General features: G+C 43.1%; 1 long non-coding RNA gene across 2 annotated transcripts in view; it reads right to left on the bottom strand.

The window, feature by feature from the left end:
* Positions 1-1,477: 1,477 nt before the first annotated feature.
* The window catches only part of LOC309358310, a 40,501-nt gene continuing 17,929 nt past the window's right edge, over positions 1,478-24,049 (bottom strand). Inside the window, exon 3 of one of the 2 annotated variants that reach the window (XR_014163439.1) lies at positions 1,478-1,785. This is a non-coding gene — a long non-coding RNA (uncharacterized lncRNA). Of the gene's footprint in view, positions 1,786-23,488; positions 23,627-24,049 lie in introns of those variants that run through there. The other variant, XR_014163440.1, reaches the window with a different exon arrangement.

The raw sequence follows: 24,049 nt of genomic DNA, 5'->3' as shown, positions 1-24,049 counted from the left end.
ATGCTTTTTCCTATTCCCCCCCTCCTTTGAAAACAAGTCTGTGCTTGTCTTTTGTATCTACAACTCTTGTCATCTTCTAAGCACCATTAGGGGCTTGTGGTGACATGACCCAATTGGAGCATCACCTCTGCCCCAGCTAGAAGTAAACATAGCTGGATGGGCAGAATCAGGAGGTGATGGGCAGGGCTGGTGGGTGCTTCTGAATTTTCTGCCAGCATATAACGAGGTAGATGGGCTGGGAGGAACAAGACAGTAGCAGCAGCAGCAGTAGCAGTGGACTTACCAGAGTGGAACCTACTAACCTTTTGAATTGGTGAGGAAACACAGTGAAGGTGGTTTCTGGGCAGGAGGGATACCACCAAGGTTAAAACAGCCAAGGATACAGGCACTGAGTGAAGAAATTACAGGACTCATCTAAAAATAACAGCTAGTCAAGATGATGGTGTTGTTTAATAATGGGCCTCTATTTAATGCCAGGATACTTTTTGATGAGAGGAGTCCCAGACTTCCAAACTAAAGGAATAAGGGACTCACCAGGTGTCAGGCAGCAGAGGATCCAGCCCCCATGGCAGGTCACCAGGAATGGATAAGACAAGGAAAAGTCCTTACCAACTGCTTTTTATTCAATACTCACAGAGAGAGGATTGGGAATGCAGCCTCTTGGAATAATGGCGTTGCCCCAAGTGAGTCTCCACCCCTCCCTCTCTCATGTGTCATAGTTATGGTTGCTGAAATGTACCCTCTGCCTTTGAGCTCTTTGCTCTCCTACTTGCAATGTACGTTCTGGGAGAGGGGGTATCTGGAATGCTTTCTAAAGACACTGTGTCCATCAGCTGTTCCCCCTCTGGTGCTTCGTCTTCCTTCTCTCCCTATTTCCCAGCTTTACCCCTCATCTGCCTCTGAGCTGTGGCCTCCCTCAAACCCTTGTTGTAATTCTGAACTGTCTTCTTCATCTCTGGAAGGGTCAGGCTGGGGAGGCGGTTTCCATCGTTCCTCCTCTGCCTACTCCCTGACACCAGAGACCCCAAAAGTGGTCCCAGTTGAAGCAGCCCCACTTCTAGCTGGCTTCGCCATACAAAGCATGCAATTCAGAAATCATGCCACCTCCATTGAAGTGTATAACATAGTTGCCTTATACTGAGTGAGAAGATCGGATAGCTCTGTATTGTGCATGCAGCTCTTCAGGTAGACAACAATACCTTTTTTTTCTGAGCCAGTTCAAAGACTCCAACAGTCTCAGAAGCCTTTTGTCACCCCCTAGGAACTAATGGAGCCATTGATTCTAGTGGAGGAAGTAAAATTAAGCTGCAGGAGCTATACTGGGAACAGTGTAGCAGATGTCTTGATACACATACAGCTGGCCATAACAACAAAACAGCCTTGTAGCCTTTTAAACATGAATATATTTATTATAGTATGAACTTATTTGGACTACAGTCCACTTGATCAGATGTATAAAGTGTTATCCTTAGGTGCAGGTACATTTGTGCTAGTTCAATTTAAAAGTGGCAGCACTGAAGCTCTTGATGTATTGTAATTCAACTGTTTCATGTTTCAGTCTCCCTCTGAAGTTTCTTTGTTCAAGGATGGTCACTCTCTGGTCAGTCACAGTGCCCTGGGAGGCTGAAACATTTTCCCTACTAGCTTTCCTAGGTTGCCATTTCACATGTCAGATTTGTGTCGATTCATTGTTTTGTATAGAGATGTGTATGCAGAAGGGCATCGCTGGCAGATGATGGTGTACATCACACTGGAAAATGATGTTGTGGGTGACATTATCAGGTCCTGTAATCAGGGATGTAAGAAAGCATCACATTACATTCAACCCTGTCTTTGTCACAGGCAGTCCATTCCAATGCAGTTCGCTTTTCGCCAAAACCAATATTAGTCACTTCACTGTGGAGAAATGCCATAACTTACATAATTTATGCAAATAATTGTGTAAATTGTCGTTCTATTATTCCACCCCATTCATTTCAATGCAAAGGAAACAAAGTGCAAATGGGGGGAATGTAGTCAATTGCATACTGTTTGTGGACTGAAAACAACAACAAGAAGGAATATCTATCATAGTCTCTGGATTGCATTCCATTCCAAACATCAGCAAATTCCACTCTTGTTTTCATTTTTATCAGAATTCTTCAATATCCCTACCTGTAATAGTGCTGCCAAAGTTAATGTGGGTGCAGAGTTGGCATCTGTGTACCGTATTTTTCGCTGTATAAGATGCACCAGACCATAAGACGCACCTAGTTTTTGGAGGAGGAAAACAAGAAAAAAACAATATTCTGAATCTCAGAAGCCAGAACAGCAAGAGGGATCGCTGTGCAATGATCACTCTTGCTGTTCTGGCTTCTGGGATAGCTGTGCAGCCTGTATTCGTTCCATAAGATGCACACACATTTCCCCTTACTTTTTGGGAGGGAAAAAGTGAGTCTTATAGAGTAAAAAATACGGTACTTATCTCTCCTATATTTGTTGTCACAGCTCTCAGTTAAAAATACTCAAATATATCACTAGTGGTCTTCCTGGATAATGGCTATACAATATTCCACAAAAGCTGCTTCAAGCCAACCCTTGTGCGAGACAAGATGACTGCGTTGTTTGGCATATAGTAAGATGGTAACGTGGATGGATCTGAGCTTCGGGCAATGGCCATCCACCCTGTGTAAACAGGGAGCAAGGGAGTTTAAGAAAAGGTGGAATAAATACGGGGCTAAGACACAACCCTTGTTTACCCCTTTGTTGGCAATGATTTTGGGGGTTAGCCTGCCTAATGGGGAGCATTTCACCTGGCAGCACATGGAAGTGTGTTGTTTTCTGATGAGAAAGAGTAACGTCCATCAATGTTCAATTTGGACAGTTTGTTCCAGAGCAGCTCCCTCAAAGCTCCTTTTAGGTACTAAGGTATCTCCTGCTGTGTTTTGTTAACTGTGTTGTGTTCTGATACATGTATTAGATGCACTTTTTTCTATGACAAAAAAGGAGATTGATTGATTGATAATGGCATTTACTTCCCACAGTCCTTGAGTGGAAGGCCTGTGCTAACTTACAAACAGTTCCCAACCCAAGCAGTCACTCACCAGCAACAACAGGCCACGCAACAGAGATACAGACACAGGGACACAGGGTGGATGGGATGAAACTGTTTACACTCCATGCACTGGGTCAGATCAGGGAGAAGTATTTTCCAGTCTGGCTCAGATATATCGTATTCATTAAGCAGGATAGAGATTTTATAAAAAGCAATATATATTAAATAATAGTTGTCAAGATGAAAATAAAACTTCATGACTCCAAAACATTGCTAATTGTAGGTCAGGTTGCCAGCTCTCCTTGAAGCAATTTCAAGTTTGCTTTTCAGATACGTGCATAGTTAATTTATGAAAAATGTAGCTAGAATAATACAACTAACTTTGAGGTGTCTTGAAAAATGAAGACTCTATTATGTTTATGCTGGGGGCACACGAGATGTGCTGGCTTCCAGAATCTTGGACTCTTTCCTATTTATCTGCAAAACTTTAGAATCTCATTTCTCCCCATCCCCCAAAAGCACAATACCTACAACCGGAGCCTTTTAACAGTGTGCTGGTTAGCGCAACAAGCTTTGCGTAGCTTTTAGAACAAAGATGACAACTCACTGCCCTCCAGATCTTTCTGGACTCTAGCCAGCCTCACCAAACATGGCCACTTGTCAGGGAATATGGGAGTTGGAGTCAACCCTCATCTGAAGGGTCACTGGTTCTTGATTTCTGTTCTAGAGTTTCCATATCCTCCTCATCTTCATGTGAATATCCCCAGAAGCAAATATTCAGAGTTAGCAGACTTATCAGTTTTGCTCCACTAGCTGTGCAGACATGAAACCTGGACTTGAAGGGGAGTCCTGATCTTGGTAGAACATCAGGGATTGGGTACCTGTGACCCTCCAGATGTTGTAGACTATAACTCCCATCCTCCCTGCTGGCTGTGGCTGATGGGAGTTGGAATACAACAGTATCTGGAAAATGAGAGACTCCTCAAACCTGCTGCAAGTTATGGGTGCTGTACTCTGCACACACCCAGCCAAGGAAGGCAAACAGCCCATAGTTAATTCTTTATTGACAAAAACACACGCTTACGGAAGCTCTTAAGGTGCATCAGATACACACACACACACACTTCTAGAGTCTACGTAGCTGGCATTAACTTTCCCAAGTGCCCACTGGAGCAGCTGAAAAAACAGTGGGGCTGCACACACACACACACACACACACACACACACACACACACAGGGCTTATGTACCCCCATCTGACAGATGCTGCTTGAGACTTCCCCTGCATGGAAGTTGTTGCTGTGCTCTATAAGTCCCTCCTGGTTCTAGGAGACAGTGGGGCAGTAGATGGCAGGGATTCAACCAGCCTGCCCTTCACTTGAACATAAATCACTGCCCCCCTCTCTGGGCCAGCGCCTGGGCCCCCTGCCTTCTTCATACCCTTGTCAGAGCCCTGCCAGTCCCCAACATACTGTTTAAAATAGGGGGATTCATCCATTTGCTGTTTAGTTGAACATACTGTTTTCTTACTAAATAAAATGACAGCCTTAGCACAGTTTTATCTTATTTTATTGCTTGGGTTCATCCAGTTTCATTTTAATCTTCAGAGGCAATAGTTTGTCATAAGTGAACAAGTTTTGGCAGTTGTCGAAACACATCTCTCCCCATGCCCCACAAAATATGGAAAGTGAGGGCCAGTTCCCTGTTCCACAACATGGGGTTTTATTAAACCCCAGGTTGACATTTACTGAAAAGTGAAAGCATATTTTTGATTATACACTAGTACACTCATAAGCAGCTTAATTTTGCTCTGCTTTAGCTAGGAACTATGTAAATTCCTTACAATTCATATTAAAATTTAACTTGATGGGCAGCTCAGCCTTTTGGCCTGAAACCTTCCTTATTTCTTCCTTTCATTACTTCATACATTTGCTTCCTTTCACTGTGCCAATAATAAAGACTAAGAAATGGGCCAGAAGAGCTTCCCCCCTCATTTCTTCCTGGTCTTTCCACACATCCCAGCAAATTGTCTGGGCAATCAAAAGAAGAGAGAGAGTGAATGATTCACAGAAGGAAGGAACCTTTCCATTTCTGACTGAGTCAGAAGCTAAAGATTAGGGGGACACATCAGATGAATGCTGAATTAAGAACCAAAGTGGGTCTGCTTCCTATAGATTTGGATCTTTCCAAAGTGCCTTAGAATGGGGACCACTGAGGCAGTTTAGGGTGACTCAAAGATTCAGGTGTTGTTGTTTTTAAATTGTGCAGATAGCAAGTTGGCAAAAACTTGAACATTTCTCCACAATCCTGTCATATAAAGGTACAGAGAGAAGGTGAGGATGGAGAACTCTTTCATGATTAGTTTCATACAAGGCCAACCTACCCATGAGGTGGGGTGAAGCAGCCACTTCAGGTGGTAGAAACCCCCCCAGGTGGCACTCCCTTCAGGTGCCACAGCTGTCCTGCTGCTTCCACCTCCAACAGAGAGGCAGCATCTATTTCTGGTGAGATCTTGCAAGATCTTGCTGAAATCTCATGAGATCTCACCAAAAATTCATGAGGAGGCTCACTTGGACTCCACATATACCATCACAAGTCACACCATAATTTGTAGTGCTTTTGCCAGCCATGACGATGTACAAGAGTATGATATAAAAACAAGGTATAAATATTCCAATAACTCCATCAACCAAATACATGCTTTTACTATTCTGCTCAAATACGTTCTAATCATATTTTCTCTATTTATCTTAAACTTCTCTGAATTCACACTACCTGCTCTGTCCCCTCCAAATTTCAACTAATTAAAGAACATTAAAGTCCTCACATCAAAGAGTGTGGATTTCAATTGAATTTGTCTAATTCTCAGCTCATAGCTGGGCTATGAAGAATGCATCTCCTCTCCCTTTTGTGTGCATTTGTAGTTTAGTATTTTGGTGATACCTCTAATTTAGTTTTGGTGCTGAAGGATACAGTATAAATAGACTCAATTCTCTCTGGTGCTGACAAGTTCATGGCATGCCCTCCCCTCATCATTACATATATTTTGACATCATTCCAAGACTTACATTTTTTTCACAGGTCTTTGCAAGTGGAGGACGAGATCTGAGTATTCGTTCAGTTGCAGTGCTGCTGCTGTTTCTGACTCATTTTGATTCGGTTTAGAATATGGTTGAGTCAGGTTTATGCATTACATGGTTCAAATGTTGAATTGGGTTGTATGGAATATGTTGCACTGTGGGACTGCATGGTAAAGGGTGGACAATAAATGCATATAAATGCATAAATAAAATACTGCCATGGGGATGGCAGAGCGGCAGCTTCACGTGTTTTCTGCAGCCTCATAAAGGATGGATTGCAGGATGGAAGAGTGTGATAGGAGAAGCGGTAAACATAGAGAGGAAGACAAGGAGGAAGGATGATTGGCAAGTACCAAGTATGCAGAGTAAGGAGCAAAGAGTGGGAGAACCTCTGACCTAGAGAGACCAGGGGAACAGAATACAAAATCAGAGGGAGAAGAAAAACAGAGGAGGGAAGCTTGCACTTATGTGCAAAGACAAAAGAGGGATGAACAGTGAGGCAGCTGTGATGATGATGATGATGATGATAATAATAATATATTACTTATACCCCTCCCATCTGGCCAGGCCTCCCCAGCCACTCTGGGCCGCTTCCAACAGGATATTACAAACACAATAAAACATCAAATGTTAAAAACCTCCCTAAACAGGGCTGCCTTCAGATGTCTTCCAAAAGTCAGATAGTTGTTTATTTTCTTGACATCTGATGGGAGGGCATTCCACAGGGTGGGCGCCACTACCAAGAAGGCCCTCTGCCTGGCTCCCTGTAACCTCACTTCTCGTAGTGAGGGAACCACCAGAAGGTCTTCGGAGCTGGACCTCAGTGTCCGGGCAGAACGATGGGGGTGGAGATGCTCCTTTAGCTACACTTCTAAGAGGAACAGCAAAACTTCTGAATACCAGCTAATCTTCTGCTTGTATCCTGCTTTTGGGTTTCCCACAGTCATCTGGTTGGCCATTGTGAGAACAGGATGCTGGGCTAGATGGGCCATTGGCCTGATCCAGCAGCCTCTTCTTATGTTCTTACGTTCCTGTCTCAGAGGTTAAACAAGAGATGGCAAAGGGAATTTTGCAAGCATTGTGAATCACAAAAGGGACATTGTGGTGAGAAGAGTCCTTTCCTTCATGGGAAGTTGAGGATCCACCAGGTGAAACCTGGAGTAAGGAACCATTCTGGAATTCTGGCGGCTCCCTCAGGGGGTGTTAACAAGAACAGGAAGCCCGACAGATGCATTGAACTAAATATTTAATTTAAATAAATAAGATGGCATCTGACTTTTTTTGATGCCCCAAACATGATGTGAGAGAATGAGATTCCCCACAGATGACTAACAATGGGGGAAACAAAAAAAATTCCTTCCAGTAGCACCTTAAAGACCAACTAAGTTAGTTCTTGGTATGAGCTTTCGTGTGCATGCACACTTCTTCAGATACACTGATGGACTTCCATTTCATGCGGCTCAATATGGTGCCTTCCATAGTTCCAGTTACAGATAGATAGCCGTGTTGGTCCGCCATAGTCAAACAAAAAAAATTCTTTCCAGTAGCACCTTAAAGACCAACTTCTTCAGGTATCTGAAGAAGTGTGCATGCACACGAAAGCTCATACCAAGAACTAACTTAGTTGGTCTTTAAGGTGCTACTGGAAAGAATTTTTTTTGTTTTGACTATGGCAGACCAACACGGCTATCTATCTGTAACAATGGGGGAATCAGTCTATCTTTGGTCTGTATTCCTTTCCCAGAACCTCATTCAACATCTGTTTGCTTTATCTCATTTCCATACTAAACTGCATTTAAACATTAAAAGTTTGCATTTAAATACATATTTTGTAGCATGTTTGCTTTCCAATATGCATCTCTAAATGGATTTTCTTCCAGACATGCATTTTAAAATGTATTTTGATACTTTTTTATAAAGAAGCTGAAGACTGTCTCAGAACATTGACAAAGTACAGAATCTGGTGTGTAATTACCGTTAGTATGGGAGGTGCATATAAGGTCCATTCAGATCAGATTCCATAAAAAACCGACTTCCCAGGTATCCGTACAGATACCTATTCCTAATAGCTTCGTAATAGCTTCCTGACTTCCTGAGGATCGTTAACAGGTAGCCAATCATTTTATCCTTGCAAACTCTCAGATCATCCATTTCTTTAAGTATGTTATATATAGATTTAACTTTTAAAAAGCATTTTCCCAATTATTCCATGCTCCACATTGATGCCTAGAACCTGGAGGCTACAAATTACTTTCCCAAGAAGGAAACCACTGCTTTGGCTAATCAGTATCTGATTCTGCACCCTAACATATTCTTGGGCATGGCGCTTGCCTCAATTTCCCAATGCAGAGAACAATTAATTTTTAATAGACAACTGCAAAATTGTATGTGTTTTCTTAAACTGATAACAACAACAGCAGACTTTGGGATTATTATTATTTTCTTTCTTTCTTTCTTTCTTTCTTTTTTTTAAAAAAGGAAGACATTTTAAACTAATCCTGTTAGGCAATGAGGGAAGTAGAATATTTTTTTTCCCTTTCCACTAATGCTAAGTCTGAAGCAGATTAAATGCATCTGCTAGAATACATCCTCTTTATGAAGAATTTATAATGCAGGTTGTTATGGCGGGCAGGGGAGCAGAGTGCTTATTATCAGATTATCCACATTTAATGAGGCTGACCTAATCCCATCAGCCGTTGCCTGTGGCAGGTGAGAGTCACCCGGTGCTGAGAGGTTAATTCAGAGAGATGGTTTGCTTTGTTTCCTTCTGCAGAGGTGCTAATGGTTATGTGCAGGGTGGCTTTGGAGGGGAGGCGGGACAAACGTCCTGTCAGTTGTTCACTCAATAATTCCATGTTGCACAAGAAGGCGCCACATTCGGGGAGATGAAACACCCAGGCTGAAAGTCAGGTAAGGACCAGCCGTGCATAGAATATGAGTGCTGAACCTTAGACCCTTGGGCCAAATGCAGCCCTCCAAACCTCTCTGTCTTACCTTTGGGGTGTTCCCCAGGCTACACACTGTCCCGAATCAGACCCCTTGTCAGCTGTCATTGACACCCTCCTTGAGCACATTTTGCCTGGCTGAATTTTTCCTTGAACTATTGCATGGGTAGACAAACTAAGGCCCAGGGGCCGGATCCAGCCCAATCACCTTCTAAATCCAACCCACGGACGGTCCAGGAATCAGCGTGTTTTTACATGAGTAGAATGTGTGCTTTTATTTAAAATGCATCTCTGGGTTATTTGTGGGGCATAAGAATTTGTTCATTCCCTCCCCCCCCAAAAAAATATAGTGTGGCCCCCCACAAGGTCTGAGGGACAGTGGACCGGCCCCCTGCTGAAAAAGTTTGCTAACCCTTGCCTAGGTGGCAAGTAGCGAGGGGGGGGGTGTGAATGCATGTAGACAGTGGGCAAAATCCACATTGTTTTGTCCACTTTTGCCTCTAGCCTTGACTGCCACTGGCATGTGGCCTGGCATGCTCTGTAGAGATTTGGAACTGTCCAAAGTTCCTTAGAGCAGAGAGCACTGAAGCTGTTTGGGGGGGATTCAGAGATCAAAAACAGAAAAACTCTGTGCAGACAGCATGCCTGCAAAAACTGAATCATTTCTCCCCAAGCTTGTTGTATAAGGATGGAGAGAACAGGTGAGGAAGGAGAGCTCTTTGGTGACTGATAGGTCCAGCTTTGTACCAGAGGGAATAATATTACCTGGACTCTCCAAGCACAGTGTTTTCCCTCCATATCTTCCTATTATTATTGCTATTTATAAAATTTGCATACCACTCTACTTCCGTAGATCTTAGGGCAGTTCACAACATCAAATTACAATATAAAAAACAAATATATATATATAATAAAAACAGAAGCAGAAACAATTCAATAATCCCCCCTTCCTGACTGAAGAGGAATGCTTTCACCTAGCACCTAGAGATAATGAAGGTGTGAGCTGAACCTCCCCAGGGAGAGCATTCCACAAATGGAGAAACACTGCAGAAAAATCCAAACACTCATGTTTCTGAAATGTTACAGCTTAGTTTCTTACAATGCAGGCCATTTTCATAATAAAATTGTTGCCCACAGAATCACAGGAAGGAAAAGGAATAGAATTAGCTTCCCAGAAGTAGACATGGCTAGCTAGCAACCTAAACAGGAGCACTCCATATTAAAACATTTTGCTGCAGTGTATTCTTAAAGAAATGGGAGTGCCTGATCACCCATCTGTCTCCTGAGAAATCTCTATGTGGGGCAAGAAGCTACAGTTAGAACTGGATAAGAAGAAAGCACAAAATATGTTCTGAAGCTCAACATGAAAAAAAACTAAGATCATGGCCACTGGTCCCATCACCACCTGGCAAATAGAAGGGGAAGAAATGGAGACAGTGAGAGATTTTACTTTATTGGGCTCCATGATCATTGCAGATGGTGACGGCCGTCATGAAATTAAAAGACGCCTGCTTCTTGGGAGAAAAGCAATGACAAACCTAGGCAGCATCTTAAAAAGCAGAGACACCATCTTGCCGACAAAGGTCCATATAGTTAAAGCTATGGTTTTCCCAGTAGTCATGTACAGAAATGAGAGCTGGACCATAAAGAAGTCTGATCGCTGAAGAATTGACGCATTTGAATTATGGTGATGGAGGAGACTCTTGAGAGTCCCATGGACTGCAAGAAGATCAAACCTATCCATTCTGAATGAAATCAGGTCTGAGTGCTCATTGGAAGGGCAGATCCTGAAGATGAGGCTCCAATACTTTGGCCACCTCATGAGAAGAGAAGACTCCCTGGAAAAGACCCTGGTGTTGAGAAAGACTGAGGGCACAAGGAGAAGGGGACGACAGAGGACAAGATGGTTGGACAGTGTTCTCGAAGCTACTAACATGAGTTTGACCAAACTGTGTGAGGCAGTGGAAGACAAGAGTGCCTGGCGTGCTCTGGTCCATGGGGTCACAAAGAGTCAGACATGACTAAACAGCAACAACGATAAAAAAACGAAGCATGGCTCATTCTTGAAGGATGTTGTTAATAATGGTGAGTCCCAGATCTTAAAAAGTGGAGGATTATTACTTTAGACTAGCCTTCTCCAAACTCATATCTTCCTGATTTATGGGTTCTGTGCTTCCATCACCCTGACCATTGGCCACGCTGCCTAGGACTGATGGGAGTCGAACAATATTTGGAGAATAACTGGTTGATGTTAAACATAGGTATAGCGTGTTTGGTGGTAGTCCAAAAGAGGCTAGTAAAGTTTGCAAAGGAAGTCCAGTGGGCCACTCCAATATACTATAGGCAAGAATATTTCTGGTGATACGAAGTCATGCTTGTAATGTAACTCCTTTTACTAGCAAGATATACTAAGTACACTTCTTGTGGCACACCCACAAAACCCTCCGCTAAGTGAATGTGTTTATCATTTCCAGCATTATTCCACTTTCTTTCATTGCTGCTTACAGATGAGCCTGATCTTTACTGAGGATAATGACAAGAAATTGCGGTGTAATACTGTAATGGGGTTTATATATAGAAGTTGTGTTCTATTCACACCCACTGGATGGATGTATAAAAACATATGCACACAAACATATCCAGCGATGGTGTTTTCACCCCCCACTGGCGCATTATTGTAAGTGCCTGAGTTGGTGACAGAGAAGTGTCATTTGAGGAATCTGGAAACACTCCTAAAATCCAGAACATCATTGCATCTTATTATAGGTAATGAGTCCCATTTAGCTGCAACAGCATTTATATACAAGTTTTTCGTTCGCAAAGACTCTCGATGCGCTTTTAAAATTTCATCCGATATACACCCACTACTCTGCAACATACCAGAGTTGGGTGAAGAGGCCTTTGAGAGTCACTGCGCCATGCAGCACTACGGTGTTGGGCACGGGTTCAAATCCCAAGCCACCCATTAAATTACTAGGCAGTTGTGGGTTACCTTACTTGCTAAGTTTCAACCTCAGTTCTCCATCTGTAAAATGGGCACAATAACAGGTAGATTCACTGACTTTGGAGAATGCAAAACAGATTATAATTTAAATCATATTGAGCTGCTGGTTAAATGCTAAACACCAGCAGCAACAATCATGTGAATTTTTATCATTTGTTAGTGTTATCTCTACAGAAATTATTGCAAAGAAAATATGAAAAGAAAATACGTGGTTCACACCACACCATTCTGGCATTGTGACCCATCAGGAAATGCAGTGTAAAATGTGAAGATGCAAAATTAGAAACACGACAGCAGCAACAAGAGCAGAAATAACAATGTCAAATTAGCAGTTTATACATGAAAAAGAAAAAGTGCTTCACAGCAATGTCTTGCTTCAAGGGTGAATCTCTCAATATGCACAGCAATCTCTATGAAAAGGGGTTCACTAATCCGTAGGTTGAAGGAATTTTTTATTTTATTTATATAAGTGGGATGGAAACAGAAGGCTCAGTTAGGATATGTAAAATGCTGGGAGATAGTTAATAGGAGGTAGACAAATCTGTCAATTTCAATTTATCATTTTCCCAATCTTAAATTCACTTCCTCACATTTCCCCAAACTTTTCTGTGTTTTTTTTAAAGTTTGCATTAAAATTAATCTGCATTTTCATTCTTCTAATATGCACGTTTTGTACAGACTTTCACCTTATAACCTTTTTTTTGCAAACCATTTCCCCTAATTTAATGTGTTTTTTTATTTTAATCCCTCCCCCACTTATGTTTCCACTTACACACACTTTCCCCTAGTATATGCATTTATGAATGACTTATTTGGTTGAAGAATTGAACTGCAAAATTCAGAGAAGTGTGCATTTGGAGAAACGGCTATGTTTCAGACTGCATATCGTTACAGGAAATGCTGATTACACAGTTCAACCTTTAAATGCGGGCTGAATTAAATTTCTTCCCCCTTCCTTAAGTGTTAAAGTGCTCGAAAAAGAGATGTCGGAGTTAATACTGCATGGTTTCCTTGGTTTAGTAGCCTTGTGGGTAAACTGCAACCTGGTAAATAGGGTGGGGCCATAGCTCAGTAGGAGAGTTTTTCATGCAGAATGTCCCAGGTTCATCCACTTGCCTCTCAAGATGAAAAACAAAGCTAGCAAGGAAAATATAGAATCATAGAGTTGGAGTTGGAAGTGACCCCAACAGTCATTGAGTCCAGGCCCCTGCAATGCAGGAATCTCAACTAAATCATACATGACATGTGCCCATCCAGTCTCTGCTTAGAGGTAAAGGTAAAGGGACCCCTGACCATTAGGTCCAGTCATGGGCGACTCTGGGGTTACGGCTCTCATCTCGATTTATTGGCCGAGGGAGTCGGCGTACAGCTTCTGGGCATGACTAAGCCGCTTCTGGCGCAACCAGAGCAGCGCACAGAAATGCCGTTTACCTTCCCGCCGGAGCGGTACCTATTTATCTACTTGCACTATGACATGCTTTCGAACTGCTAGGTTGGCAGGAGCAGGGACCGAGCAACGGGAGCTCACCCTGTCGCGGGTATTCGAACCGCCAGCCTTCTGATTGGCAAGTTCTAGGCTCTGTGGTTTAACCCACAGCGCCACCCGCATCCCTCCAGTGAAAGAGAGCCCACTACTCCAATGAAGTCTGTTGCACTGCTGAACAGCTCCATCTTCTACGCAGAGGCGGAGCTAGCTGTTCACCTAGCATGCTGTTCACCTAGGGACGGGGCCAGCCTCCCAAGGTGGCAGTGTCCCAGGGGGGCACCGCCCAGAGTAAGGGGCCAAGGGGGTGAGCTGTGGGAACGTTTATATAATTTAGCAGAGTTTAAATGATCCCCTGTTTGAGTTTAGGCAGCGGCAAGCGGGTTGCTAACTCGTTTGAGTCCTATCAATAATACCTTCCTGGTTGATAATCCCTTTCTGTCTCTCTTAAAGAAAACACACATAAATCTGAATCATACAGTGGTACCTCGGGTTACAGACACTTCAGGTTACAGACGCTTCAGGTTACAGACTCTGCTAACCCAGAAATAGTACCTCGGGTTAAGAACTTTGCTTCAGGATAAGAACAGAAATCTCGTGGTGGCAGCATGGCGGCAGCAGAAGGCCCCATTAGCTAAAGTGGTACCTCAGGTTAAGAACAGTTTCAGGTTAATAACAGACCCCCAGAATGAATTAAGTTCTTAACCCGACATACCACTGTATTAACATAAACTACTTTACTGTCAGATTCATTCAGGTTTACTATTACTTCCCTTCATTGGGACACTATACTTTCATTGATGCAGATTTAAGTTTTGGACCCTGGATAGCTGCTGCCAGTCAGAGTAGACAATACTGGGTGGGCCTGGCATACAAAGGACAAACAGGTTAAATCTGTAATGATCCACTGGGCTAAGGATTTGGGGCATAATATCTAACTTTCAGACTGGGAAAGGTTATGGAAAACTGATTTGAAATTCTCAGCATGTTTCACGCTGAAAGAAAATTATATGAAAATGATGTACCAGTAGTATCTGACTCCTGGTAAGTTAGCAAAAATGTATAAGAAAAAGTACAAATATATGCTGGAAATGTAAAGAAAAAGAAGGTACCTTTTCTCATATGTGGTGGATGTGTAAGGTAATAAAAGCATTCTGGGAAATGATATATAATGAGTTGAAAATATGTTTAAAATAACTTTTATTTATAAAAACCCCCAGAAACTTTTCTATTAGGAATTGTAGGTGCCGATATTCCAAAGGAACAGAAATGACTTTTTATGTATGCAACAGCAGCCGTGTGGATGATACTAGCCCAGAGATGGGAAGAGGACAAAGTCCCTACCAGAAGAATGGCAAACTAAGATGTTGGACTATGCCGAAGTGGCAAAACTGACCGGAAAACTCAGGGACCAAGAAGACCTAAACTTCCTAAGGAATGGGATAAATTTATAATTTATCAGGGAGACCACTGTAAGCAGATGAAAACGTTAGCAGGATTACAATAACACTTGTAATGTAGCAAATATTCTGAACAAAATGGAGTGATGTAAATTATGAATTGCCGAATTATAAGAAGTAGAAAAGGTTGACAATGGGACCCTTGGAGGGGAAGGTGGGAAGTCTAGAGATTCAGAGCAATCTCTAAATATGGATATGTGTTTTGTTTTGTTATAATTTTATACTTGTAAAATCAAATAAAAACTATTTCCAAATAAATAAATAAATACTGGGCTAGGTGGGCCAATAGTTTGATTTTAGGGCAAGTACCAAGATTTGAGTTAGGTTGAGTGTCCCCATTCTGACTGCATTTCCTTCCACTTCAGCACTCTGTTCTAGTGGCTCTGGCTTTGTTCTATTACAAAGGCTCTTTGTTCTCTAGCTGGAGTGGTTTTTATGTTACTCAGCTTTTGATTAACTGTTGTTTTATGCTCTTGGCTTGCGCCTTTTTAATTTCTATATTTAAAATGCTGCAGGAGTAAAGGACAGAGGAAACTGAGAGGATGGAGAGAGAGCCACAATGTGTGGTGCCAGTGCTCTTATTTTTGATGAGCGTTTTTCAAACTCTGATTTGGAATACGCAAAAATGTACCCAGGAAGAGAAAGTGGGGAACATCTGGTGCAGCTCATCCTGCATTTATAAAACTTTCCATTCCCTTCAAAAAATGGAAAGTTTTGGTGCACCCAACCTTACAAAGGGCCTCCTCTATTTGGGGGACTCTTCTGTTTGATGGGCTGTCCAGTCCAAGTGTGGTAAATAAATGACAAAGCACTCTAAACATGGGGAGCAGGAGGGCCTTGGAATTGCCCATCAAGAGGGATACGGGTGGTGCTGTGGTCTAAACCACAGAATCTCTTGGGCTTGCCAATCAGAAGGTCAGCGGTTCTAATCCCCGCAACGGGGTGAGCTCCCATTGCTCTGTCCCAGCTTCTGCCAACCCAACAGTTCGAAAGCACACCAGTAGAAGTAGATAAATAGGTACCGCTGCAGCAGGAAGGTAAACAGCGTTTCTGTGCACTCTGGCTTCCATCACGGTGTTCTGTTGTGCCAGAAGCTCTTTAATCATGCTGGACACGTGATCCAGAAAACTTTCTGTGGACAAACACTGGCTCCCTCGGCCTGAAAGCGAGATAAGCTCCACACCCCATAGTTGCCTTTGACTGGACTTAACCATCCAGGGGTCCTTTACCTTTACATTTTGCCCATCGAGAGATAACACTTGTACAGCAGACTGACCAGGCACACAGGTCACCTGGTCTCAGTCTTTCGCATGGTGGTGAGATGTACTCTGCTGGTTGATATTGTTATAATTATTTCTCAGTTTCCATCTAAGCATAAAAATCTGCAAATGCAAATCCATGCCCTCTCCCCCCCCCCCACTGTGTTGATGGTGGTTTTTCTCTTTTGTGGCCGTGCAGGCATCTACCCTATTAGAAGGGGTGGGAAGGATGCTTGAGGTTTTCTTCTGCGTCACTAGCATTTTTGCACAGCAATCCCACCAGAGCTGAGCACTGCCATGGTGAAAGAGGAAGGAAATGCTGCCAGAGAACTCAGTCACTTCTAGACACAGATCTTTGGGAATTGGAGGCTTGCCTAGTAGGATAAATGGGGCACTGCCCTACTAACTTCAGTCTGCCCTTGGACAGCCCTCACTTCCCTGCTCTCTAACTCACATTTGATCCAGGAGATGTCCCTGGCTGTCAGCTCCCTCCCTCTTTGTCTTAGTTTTGCCCTTGTAGGACTCCACAGCATGAGCATAGCTGGGAGTGGGGCATAGCCAGGAGGATCAGCTGCCCCCTCCATAAATCAAGTAAATAAATAGAAATACTCAACTGACTAATTGCATGCAGATAACTCAGTTCTGCCCCCCCCCCAGCATAATGCCTGCCCCCCCAATCCTGGCTAAGTCCATGCTCCACAGGCAGGAGAAAGAGGGAGAAAATGAAAATGAGTTGCTTCCTGTCATTGGCTCTGCTTGCCGCTGGCCTCTTTGCTTTCCACCCTACCAGGCCAGAGAAGAGGAGTGTGGTTTGAGGTGGAAAGTAAGGGGAGAAAGGTCCTGCTGATGTCCTATGTCAGAGGGCTCCCAGACACCCGGAACTCAGCAGTGCAATGGCAAGGGTAAGGTTCCATAGCCACATCAGAATCCATAGGAACTACATTTCCCATGGTTCTTTGCAGTAGAGCCCCTGCTGCCCATGATGCCATATAGCTTTCAGAGAAAGGAGAAAGTGTTGTGGGGGTCTTGTGAGGAGGGTGGCGAGACCTCAAGGTGCCCTGACTCTGTTGTCCTTCCAGTGCCATCATCAGGAGTGCAATGGAGCCCATAAAAGGACTCAGAAACGAACCATTTGTGTTTCTGGTTATTTAACATCATAATTTTACCCCAGCTGATTCATTAACAAAGGAAAGGAAAGAGGGTGTCATGTGGCTCATCCACCACCACTGTTGTATGTTCATAATAAATATCCAGAGATTAAGCCCTGTGGAAGGTCATAAAAATGAAACTGCCTCCCCACCACACCACACCCAGTTCAGCCAACCTGTGATTGATGCTGCTGTTATTCCTGGCTAGATGACAAGACATTGTAGCACCCTCTGGTGGAAGACAAAACATGTCAACCTTTTTTGCTGAAATGAACCTGGAGGTTGTTCATAGTCACTACAGGGTACTCTGTGGGATTTTTACTTATCTAATGTAGCTTCTTATACAGTCTTATGTAACACAGGTAAGCAGATCCACTAGATGGAAGTGGTAGATTTCTTCATATCTTCTATTGAACTCTCCCTTTTTTGTCAATAGTGTGTGACTTTACCCAACACACTTCTTTCTTATAGGACTACCTTGGAAAGTCTTCTGGAGCTTCTAGGTCTAGGTTATGCATTATGCCAAGTACACCAAAGAGTTGGTAGGATCTCAGCACAATTAGATCGTCTGCTAGAGCAGAAGTCTATGATGGCAAAGAATGTGCCCCCCTCTTCCTAGAGCTAAGGTCCTTGTGGGCAGGTGGAGTTGGGAAGATTCCTACACCTTAGAACTAGACTTGTTAGCTACTCACCCAGAGGCTGTGACTATATCTTTGACTTCCCTGCTGCAGAAAGATAATTTTCAGGGACCACACCATGCAAAAGCAGGCAAGAGCTGGGGGAGCTTCAAACCTTTATCCAAGGAAGTACACATACGAACATGCCTCCCCCAAAGACTATTTTAAATCAATCTCAGGATCCCTCAGAAACTGTATAGGCACAGCCTATGGGAAACCATAGCTCATTTGAAGGACCATAGCTCAGTAGTAGAGCATCTCTTTTGTTTGTAAGTGGTCCTAGGTTCAATCTCCAGCCAGGCCTGGGAGAGACTCCTTGCCTGAAACCCCAGCGATCCACTGCCAGTCAATCATAGGCAGTAGTGCACTAGATAGGTCAGTGGCCTGACTCGGTATAAGGTAGCTTCCTATGTTCCTTCCTCAGAACCACTGCTCCTCATATCATGGAGATGTATTGACTATGTTTCTAACTACAGGAAGCCTTGTATGTTGATAACTGCTAAGTCTAGAGCACTTACCCTTCTGCAGATGATTTCAGAATGAAAGAGGAATAGATACCTGGGGATTCAGAGAGACAAGTGGGACCTCTATCAAAATGTGTACTTCTGAAAACCATTAGGGTTCCCTTGAACTTTCTTATACCTCCCTTTGGTGCACGGGCAGTGCCAATTTGACTATGTAAGCAGTGACAGTCACTGCCAAACGCAGAAGATAGAGAGAAGGGTGTGTCGATTTTGCGTGCATTCACTGCCAACTGGACCAGAGGCATGAATTTCCTAATCATAGAATTGTAGAATTGGGAGGGACCACAAGGGTAATCTAATTCAATGAAGGAATCTTTTGCCCAAAGCTTGAACCCACAACCCTGAGATTAAGATCCCTGGACCTGGTAAATGTTCCTATTTATAAGATTTCTGGATGCTGTGCTAACATATTGCCAGTCTCTCTTCCCATTTTTCAGGACTCAGCTCCTTCTGCAGAGCTGCTGGATGTGAAATCTTTTAGTGGGTGGATGGATGGATCTTACCTCTAATGCACAAGCATAAATGCAAGTGCATGTGAGCCCTCCGGCACCATGCAGTGCACAGCTTGCCATTTCAGACACTGCAGCTGGTAAGGTATGTTTTGAATACTTGGAAACAGATTGTAAGACAATTATGGTTCCCCCACCCCCAAAGTGTATCTTTAACCAAAAGAACAAAACATCCTTTCGGCGTTTAAATCAGTGGATTTAAACATGAATGCAAATGAATTCAGCATATTGCAAGGAAGTAAAGAAAAAGCCTTCAATGGTATGCAGAAGTTGATAACTCAGGGATTGCCAAGTGATTCTTGATGTGAGAACAGTGGCACTGCATCCCTATTTTTGTCTGTGAGATGTTGGTGGATATGACTTCCCTACATAAGAACATAAGGAAATGCTGCTGAATTGGGCTTGTGGCTCATCTAGTCCAGCATCCTGTTCTCACTGGCTGACCAGATGATGATAGGAAGCCTGCAATCTGGACATGAGAGCCACAGCAGTCTCCCCACCTGTGATTCCCAGCAGCTGGCAATCAATGACATAATGCCATGGAGGTGCCATGTGCATGCCATGGTATAGCAATATTGGAAGGAGACCACATGAGACATTGTTCAGAGATTATGATGATTAATCATAATATTTGTTCGTTCCTGTATATATACAGAAATCTCAAAATGACTTAACAAGATAAAATACATGCTGGTAAAATCAATTAAGAGCCAGAAAATTTGAGCCAGTAATTTATGTGCAACACAAAATTCCTAAAATGTTCCTGGTTCAACACAATACCCAGACCCACTAAAAGATGAGCACCAAAGTAGAGGCTAATTTAACTATCACAGGCCTGGGTAAAAAGAAAAAAAGAATGACTTAGCCTGATACCCCAAAATAGACAATGATAGCAACAGGCATGTTTTCCTTGGAGAGCATTCCACAAATTGGTGTAGGCTGTGTGTGTTTCACTGAAAAGGCCCATCCTTATACGGCCACCCTCTGTCCCTCCCTCAAGTAAGGCACATCTTCTACGGAAGGGGCACACAGAGAAAGGGCCTCAGATGCTGAACACAGGGTCCAGGCTGGTTTAAATGGAGAGACGTAGTCCTTGAATTATTGGAATGCATGAAGCTTTATAGGTCAAAATCAGACTTTGAATTGACTCTGGAAACCAGAGCTGCAAACAGGTCACGTTAAGTGGACTCCCTTAATGAGTCTAATTGTGTACTCCAGTGATGTAGCTCTGGAAATTCTTAAGGGTTATGAAATGAATGGCTGCCATGTGAAAACCTAGACCTGAAGTACTGAAATGTATCCAGTCAAATCGCCAGTATCAGCTGGAGATTCCAAGCATTGGAGAGAGGAAGAAGCAGAAATGAGCTTTAAGAAGGATATTGACACACTGAAATGTTCCCAACAAAAGACAGCAAAGATAGTGAGTCCTTTGAAGAAGAACTGAAGGAGGTGGATCTGTTGAGCTGGAAAAGAAATGATTAAGATGGGTAATGACAGCCTTCTTCAAAAATTTGAAGGGCTGCCACATCTACAATTATGGAGCATATTGGTTTTCTGCTGTTCCAAAGGTAGGACCTATACTAATAGGCATTGCTCTTTTTTCTAAAAAAATGTTTAGGGGTACTTTCATTTTCCTACTCATATTGAAACACTGCCCTTTAATGAGGCCAAATTTAGATTCACAAAATGTTTAGGGGTATGCATACCCCTGCCCCCCCGAAAAAAGCACTGGTAATAGGTTCACATTGTATCCCACCAAGTCTGACTCAGAGTTGACCCACTGAAATTAAAGACCCTAACTTGGCCATGTCCATTAATTTCATTGGGTCTATTCTGAGTAGGGCTAACATTGGATAAAATGCTAAGAAAGGGGATTTCAACTTAAACATGAGGAAGAATTTCCTAACCATAACAATAAAGATTTGATTTGATTTCCTGGTGAAACAGAGCAGTCAACATGTCTTTGCTTTTAAGCAAAGAGTGAGTGGATGATTGCCTATCAGGGATGCCATGGGAATGGGTTTTCCACATTGGCAGGAAACTGGAGGAGATGACTACTAAGGTTACTTCCAACTCTGTGGTGGAATGGAGGAAGGAGACCACAAGAAGCATCATCAAGGGTATGAGTGGATAAGCACAAGGTGATGTAGCTCTGGAAGCTCCAAAAAAGTTTGAGATTAATGGGTGCCAGCCAAAAATCCATACCTGAAGCTTCAGAGGCAGCCATATGTTGCATCCCATTGGTTCCAAAGGGTTTATTTTTCAGAAGAAGTGGAGGCAAAACACTCATTAAGTTTCAAAAATATTGAAACATCTCCAATCTTCAGTACCAGCTGGAGAGGACTCAAGTAAGGAAAGGGGGGAAAGAAGCAGGTAGGGGAGTAGAGAGCACACATAGAAATAGTTTTCATTGGCTTCTTGTATTAGAAAATGGAGAAGAACATCCAACCAGGAGGAACTGTGAGAGATAGCTCTTTGTGATATTACTAGACAATCAACCAGAGAAGTATGGTTCTCTTACTTTTTCCCTTTTTGAGATAGCAAATTGACAGACCTGCCTCTACTGATCTCACTGTCTGTAGGCATTGCCCCCCTTTACAAATTCCCTCCTTTCCTTGCACCCCTTCTACTAATTAATTGAAGAATCAATAGTGTATAAGTGCTAATCTCTGTGCTCTCTCCTCTGGAAATGCCCGCACGGCATGTGTGCAAAGCAGGGATGTGGGATGGAGAGAACGCTTGGCTGGCAAGCTCCATCTCTCCCTCCAAATTTAGTTGTGATCTATATTCAAATGACAGTTTAATGAGCCTTTTCCTATTTCCAGAAACCTTATCACATCATTAAAGCATAGAAATGAATAATACATCTAGCAGTTGGATTAATCTGAACTCCAGACCTGATGCATCTTCAAAAGGATTGGCGAGGAAGAGAAAATTGAAGGAAGGGATGGAAGGAAGGAGGTTTCAGGGCACAGCAGAGAGGCTGTGGTGTCTGTTTAATCAAGCCACATAAATGCCTGCAGAGGTTTCCGATTCTTTTGTTGTATTATTGGTATTGGGAGAGGAGGAGGAGGTCTTCAACCTCCCTCCTTTCTGGGGGAGGCAATGAGTCAGTGCTTCTACTTCACTACAACTGATGCATGGTGCAAGCTGACACCTCCTCAATTATCTGGCCAAGGGGGAGCAAAAGCTTTTATATTCTACTTCACTGCTGCTCTTGGCCTCCTGCTCCTCTCCTGTCTTCTCCACCCCCCAACAATTGTTTTATCTATCTTTGTATATGTTTTTTAAAGAACAGCTATATGTACATTCTGATTAGAATATGGGGGTGGGCAGAATGCCAGTCCCAGCGGCAAAATGCAACACCCCAGAACTTTCTATCTGGCCTCTTTGCAGGCTGCACATCCTCTCCCCAAACCACCTTACTTTGCACCCCAAAAGTTTTTGTCTGGCTGAAATATGCCCTTGAACTGTGTTAATGCATCTTACTTATCTGGATACAGTGAAGGGAGTGTGTGAAAAAACTAGCCTACTGTGCAGTCAAAATATCTGTCACATTTATTTTTGCCTTTTACCCTCAACCGCTGTGACACGTGACACTTGGAAGGTTGCACAGAAGTGAATATGGCCTTTGGGCTGAATAAAGTCCTCTACTCATGGAATATAGCTGGAAATGACCTCAAAGGCTATCTAAAACCAAGCCCCTGGAACTGGTCTGTGACCAAAATAATAAATTCATTCATTCAGTCCAAGCCCCACCCTGCCAATGCAGGGAATGCATTGCTCCAGCAACTCTGTGAGGTGATCATCCAATCTCTACTTATGAAAGTCTAGATTCAGGTAGGTAGCAATGTTGGTCTGATGCAGTCAAAATAATAAAAAATAGTCCAGTAGCACCTTAGAGACCAACTAAGTTCACATGAAAGCTTATACCTAGAACAAACTTAGTTGGTCTCTAAGGTGCCACTGGATTATTTTATAATTTTTTACTATGAAAGTCTGTAATGAAGGATGGTCCACCACCTTCACGACAGTCTGTTCCACTGTCAAACAACTCAGTCGGAAAGTCCTCCCTAATATTTACCTGAAATCCCCTGTCATGTAGTTTGAAGGTGTCACTTTTCACCTTGCCCTCTTGGTCAACAGATGTTGACTTGTCTGTCTCCAGGGCAAAAGAAAGAGGCAGTGGTGGACATCTCTCCTCTCCACTGTTCTGCTTACAAGCTGACCAGTGTAAGAGGCAGAGCACCAGACCCAGTTAATAGAACACAACATGATAGTTCCTCCCCATTCCATCCACTTTATTTTGCAGCAAAGATAAATAAAGACAAACTGAGTATCTCCTGTTCAAGACAGCATTGAAGTGGAGCAGAAGTGTCAGGAGGCTCAGGCGGTGGGATGGGAGAGAGAGATTAGAATCTTTGTAGGTGTGAACAATGGACAGTGTGGTGGGACTACACTGCTTCCCTGAACTCCCTCTTGCTGAGTCACTGCTTCATCCTGGGCTGGAGAGGCGGTGTGGCAAGGTGGATGTGAGATCAACATGGCACAGATGCTCCAGCAGGTGTCCCAACCCCCCCCAACAATGTCAACCCTTCATGTTGATCATAGATAAATGGATAGACAGACAGACATCAAACACCATCGGGTCCATCTGCTGCATCAGCATGCTTGAGGTTGATCATCAAGATCGGCTTGCACATCTCTAATGAAGGAAAGGCCACTGAGGGACGCCCCCCTTCTGAGGCAGTCTGTCTCACCGTCCAACAATTTGTACCCTCAGGACCTACTTAATATTTAGCTGATATTCCCTTTCTTGTAATTTGAGCCCATTAGCTACTGTTCCATTGCCTAGGTGACAGCCTTTCAGATATTTGAAGATGTCAATCATCATCACTATTTGAAGCTGTTAGTCACTCGCTACACAA

The sequence above is a fragment of the Podarcis melisellensis genome (genome assembly GCF_964234715.1).
Source record: "Podarcis melisellensis genome assembly, chromosome: 15".
NCBI classification, from domain to species: Eukaryota; Metazoa; Chordata; class Lepidosauria; order Squamata; family Lacertidae; genus Podarcis; species Podarcis melisellensis.
The sequence above is the reverse complement of the archived record's forward strand: the minus strand, read 5'-3'. Positions and strand labels throughout refer to the sequence as shown.